Here is a 6038-nt window from a genome sequence, read left to right as displayed (position 1 = left end):
CCATGCCATTTTTTTCTCTTCATTTAATTTACATCGTATTTTATTTACTAATGTCTGGTTCAATCTTTCGTTTAAACCATTTGAGAATGGTGCATCTACTGCTGTGGAAATCAGTTGGATGTTCCTCTGTTCAAGATAATTTTTAAAATCATTCGAATTTTGAGCTGGGTATTGATCTGTAAGTATTGTCTCTATTTCATTTTCTGCAGAAACCTTTTCTATCAGCTTTATGAGTTCTTGAGCAGTTTGACCTTTTGAACAGAGGATAAATACAAATCTTGTAAAGTGATCTACAAATAGGTGTAGGTATTTCTTTGTCGATCTGCAGCCACCAAAACCACCAATCGTATCCAAAGACATTATTTGAAACGGTTTCTCAGCAGGACCTAGTTGTGACATTAAACCATATTTCTTGTTTAATCTTGTTTTTACATATTACCTTTATATTTTCAGTATCATTTGGTGCAATATAAAAAGGTTTAAACATTGTTTTCATTTGATTTATTCCTGTGACAATAAGTTTCATGAATTTTCTTTAAAACAAGTTTACTGTATTGTTCACTTAATACTATCTTTTTTCTTTTTCTTTTATCATTCTTGTAGTAAATATCGTTTTCCATAATAAAATTATTTTTTTCTTTTATTTGTTGGTTTTGTGCTTGATCACTTTTTATACATTTTAGACTAATAAGATAATATCTTTAAGATATCTTCATTATTTTCATGATCCTCAAAAACTGGATTTCTACTCAGACAATCTGCTTCTGTATTTGTTTTTCCTGGTTTGTACTCTATTTTATAATTATATTGGGATAAATAGTGAATCATATCTCCTAATTCATCATCTGTTCTGTTTTTAATATTGAGCTTTTCCTGTGGTTTATGATCTGTGTATACAGTGAAGAAGTTTCCAAGCAACCAATGTTGCCAAAATTTTATACTTTCTTTTATAGCCAAAGTTTCCAAAAAATAGCTTTTCTCTTTTTTGATATTGGTTTAATTTCTTTGAAAAGTATGCTACAGGCTTTTGATCTCCATTTAATTGTGTTTGTTTTAGAACAGCTCCTAAATAATTTATACTTGCATCAGTATAAATAAATATGGGTAATTTTGGATTAAAAATTGCAAGAATCGGCCTTGAACATAAGAGATTTTTTATTATGTCAAAGGCTATTTGGCACTCATTGGACCAATCAAATTTTGTATCTTTACGCAATAAGTTATGCAGGGGTTCAAGCACTATTGTAGAATTTGGGATATATTTACAGTGAAAATTGACTTTTCCTAAAAATTGTCTTATATGTTTTCTATTTTGTGGAGTGGGAAATTCATTTATTGCTTTCAAGTTATGCTTAAGAGGTGTAATTGTATTATCTTCTATTAAATAACCCAAATATCTAACCGACTTAGATGCAAATCTACACTTCGTAAATTTCAGTCTAAGTCCTTCTTTTTGTATAGCATCCAGCAATTTTCTAACGTGTGTTATATGTTCAGTAAATGTTTTTGAAAAAATTAATATGTCATCAATATAATTTACTGCATTTCCAGATAAATCATATTTCTTAATAATATTTCCTAGGATCCTTTGAAACATTGCTGGGGAAGTCTTAAGGCCAAATGGGAGACATGTCCATTGATAATGACCTTCTTGAGTTACGAATCCTGTTTTTGGTCTATCTTGAATTCTTAGAGGTATGGACCAAAAAGCAGAGTTTACATCTAGAGTTGTAAAATATTTGCAATCTATAGTCTTAATCATTAAGTCTTCTATTAAAGGAAAAGGTTGACATTGAGGAACTACTATCTTATTAAGGTCTCTAAAGTCGATACACAGTCGATTTCTTTTTCCTTCATCTCTTTTTAATGCCAAAGTGACTGGTGCTGCAAAAGGACTGTATGATTCTTCAATCAAATTATGCTTTAATAATTCTGCAATCTGTTTTTCTATCTCCGTTCTATCTTCTATTGAACATCTGTATGGCCTTTTATAGGAACATTTTTCTGTTTGTAGCTCAATGAAGGCTTCATAATTCTTTACTTTGCCTACATCAAATTTGTTCTTAGCAAATATTTGTTCATATTCATTCACTAGGGCATTTATTATTTCGTTTTGACCTGATTCTAAGTGTTCTGTATTAATTGCAAATTGATTAGTGTCTATTCCTTCATTGAAATTCACTTCATATTCTTGAGATGGTTTGCTTATGTCTTCTTCTATTTCTGCGATATCTTTTAATTTTTGTATGTTTAGATTCCCATCATGGGTCAATCTAATTTTTTTTATTGTAAATAAATTCACTATCAAATTCCTTACTTTCTAAAATAAATGCATTTATATTATTTTCTGCATCTAAAATTTTTGCTTTTAATGTTCTAAGCCATTAGTTTTTCCCCTACCATTAATCGATTTTAATGTACCGCTTTGTTCACCTTTTTCTTGATTTTTTACTTGTAATAATTTTAGTCCAGAAAGCCACTGCGCATCCGCTAGGAAAAATATTCTAATTCGGATTTTTTGCACAATCTTACCCAAAAAGGACCCCTTTTAACAAATTTGCATGTTGCCAGGACCAAAAGTTGGTAAAAAATTTTGTAAACGCTTTTTTTTTGTTTTTTTCCTAAAATTATATTTTTTGCATGGAACAAAATTTTTTTAGGTTTTTTGGATCATTTGAAACAGAAAAGGTCTTTAGTGACTTTTCACTAAAGTTGATAGTTTTTGACATATAAGCGATTAAAAATTGAAAAATTGCGAAATCGGCTATTTTTTACCCTCAAAAACTGAAAATTTGAATGTTGCCAAGGTAGATAGATATTTTTTAAACATCGATTGATGAAATCCCGAAGAGTTTTTTGCAATACAATATCAAAAACTCCTTTGTTTTTTAATTGCCAATCAAGCGTGCGCGACACTATTTTCCACTGTTGCATGTGTATACAGTATGGTGCAAATGAAAGGAATAAATTCGTTATTTCGTAAACCGGTGACTTTAAGGAAAAATCCCAAAACAGGTCGGTTTTTATTTTTAAGTTGTGATATTGTGGCATATATAGTATACTAGTGACGTCATCCATCTGGGCGTGATGACGTAATCGAAGATTTTTTTAAATGAGAATACGGGTCGTGTGCTGGTTTATTTGAAAGGATCTTCAATTTTCTAGTTAGTAATATAAACATGTACATAATTTTTATACAAGGTGTCCAAAAATTTTTTATTAAATTAAATCATTTGTCAAATTGACAAAAAAATTAAATTATTTTACACCTTGTATAAATAATTATGTAAATGTTTATATTACTGAATAGAGAATTGAAGAACCTTTCAAATGAGCTAGCACACGACCCCTATTCTTTTTTAAAAAAATCATCGATTACCTCATCACGCCCAGATGGATGACGTCACTAGTATACCATATATGTCAAAATATCATAACTTAAAAATAAAAATCGACCTGTTTCGGGATTTTTCCTTAAAGTCGCCGGTTTACGAAATAACGAATTTATTCCTTTCATTTGCGCCATACTGCATATACATGCAACGGTGGAAAATAGTGTCGCGCACGCTTGGTTAGCAATTAAAAAACAAAGGAGTTTTGAATATTGTATTGCAAAATACTCTTCGAGATTTCATCAATCGATGTTTAAAGAATATCTGCCTCCCTTAGCAACATTCAAATTTTCAGTTTTTCACATAGTTTTTGAGGGTTAAAAATGGCCGATTTCGCAATTTTTCAATTTTTAATCGCTTATATGTCAAAAACTATCAACTTTAGAGAAAAGTCACTAAAGACCTTTTCTGTTTGGAATGATCCAAAAAACTTAAAAAAATTTTGTTCCATGCAAAAAAAAATAATTTTAGGAAACAAACAAAAAAAACGTTTCAAAAATTTTTCACCAACTTTTGGTCCTGGCAACATGCAAATTTGTTAAAAGGGGTCCTTTTTGAGTAAGATTGTGCAAAAAATCCGAATTAGAATATTTTTCCTAGCGGATGCGCAGTGGCTTTCTGGACTATTTGGAGTTTATTACTGTAACATTTGATCCAGGATCATAAATTCCTGTAACATTCAGTTTGTTATTCAGCAATACATCAATTTTGATTAATGGTGGGAGACTTAGTTTTTTTGGTCTTCTGTTTAATTCAACTTCTAAAATTGAATTTGTAGACATATTTTTATTTGTTTCTGATTTGTACCAGCATATATTTTCTGGGTTACTCTTACCTTTTTCTTCACAAATTTTGCATGGGGTTTTAAAATTTTTCTTAGTTACTGGTTTTGTAGTTTTTTTAACATCATTTATCTCATCTATAAACTTCCTATTGAGTATTTTTTTCGTATCTTCTTAATTCATTAAATAAGTCTTGTGTATTGTTTAAATTTTGTCTATCTATTTTCTCTCTTACAAATTTTGGTAATCCTACTACAATTAGATTTATTAAAGTTATGGTATCTATATTTTTGTTAGTTTCTAGTAGTAGACATTCTTTCTTTAAGGCATAGTCTAACAGTGAACCATTCAAAAATTTGTAATTTATAGCATGTGTAACTGGATACCATCATTTATCTGCAAAGGTTTTTAAGAAATTTTCTGTCCAAATTATCCATTGTGAATCTAGTGTATTTTTTATCAGCATTGAGGTATACCAGTCTTTAGCAGTATTTTCTAAAAACAATCTTAAAATTTCAATTTTTTCAACATCTTTTGTAATATTAAATCGGTTACATTCACTCTCATATGTTGATAGCCACTGATTTACATTAACATTATTACCATTAAATCTATCAACTATGAACTTTTCAGAAATTTTATTTATGTTTGGATTTGTTTTCATTTGATTTTCTTCTTTATTTTTGGATAATTTTTCCAAAATCTGTATTAAATCTTCATGAGAAGTGTGTGGAGATGTGCATTGTTGAACTTCTTCTAAAATATAATCTTCTATTGCCATATTTCCACTCTCATCTTTGTAAATGTTTAAAGTACTTTGATTTAAATTAAACCATACATTTCGTTTTTGACCACGTTTTTTTAGTGTTGTTGAAACTCTTTTAAATTCAGGTAGATTGGCAAGTTGTGTGCGATATTTTATTGACCATAGGTGATTTGGAATGTAAAATTTTTCTTTTTGTTCATTTATTATTGATTTAACTGCTACTATATTGGATTTTTGATCTTCTGCTGCAACAACTTCAAACTCAAATCTTAGTCTCTCCATAGCAATTAATAATTAAATAATAAACGGATTTATTCTTTAGTTATATTTAAATATTGATTGTATACTCACGCATTTCTTGCACAAACGTGACAATTGTTGATTTATAATGTTCCTTGGTGCATCAAAACAAAAGTTGATTGTCTAAAAATAGAGTTTATTATTAATTACAAAATTATATTCTAACAAATTATACAAACCTAAAAATAGAGAATCAACAATTAAAAATTTATGCTTCCAAAAATCTCTTCTTCTTCTTTTTTGTTTTTGGTTTCGCTGCAAGGCGATTACCAGCACGATTTATAAGCGATCTTGACGTAGTCTGGCTCTAAGCCATACCAAAATCGCTGACTATGTTCTTGTAAGGAAGCTTTTGATGAGGTGTGATGATTATAATTAAATGAGATTAATTGGGTCAGGTTAAGTATGATTAAAAATTAAAACATAAATTAAATGACAAATAGCAACATAATATAACACGGATACATATAAACAGTTGAGCCTTGCAATTTGTAAGCTTATTTTGTTAATTGCTAGAAAACGCATTGCAGTTTATAAGCTTATTTGGTTAATTGCAAGAAAACGCATAATTACATTGACTGATTCTTCCGTTAAGGAACTTAGAATATTGTATATAGAGAGCGGTGTTTTGAAGTTTATGGAAATAAATTTTGTGTATATATCAAAATTAGGAATCACATTAATCGGGCATTCAAAAAAGATGTGGTTTAGATCCTCGAGACGACCACATTCACAAAAAGGATTATCTTTTATATTCATTTTATACAGATGTTGTTTTGTTAAACAATGGCCTGTGCG

This window comes from Diabrotica virgifera, chromosome 5 (genome assembly GCF_917563875.1).
Source record: "Diabrotica virgifera virgifera chromosome 5, PGI_DIABVI_V3a".
Classification (NCBI taxonomy): domain Eukaryota; kingdom Metazoa; phylum Arthropoda; class Insecta; order Coleoptera; family Chrysomelidae; genus Diabrotica; species Diabrotica virgifera.
This window is presented reverse-complemented; position numbering follows the sequence as displayed.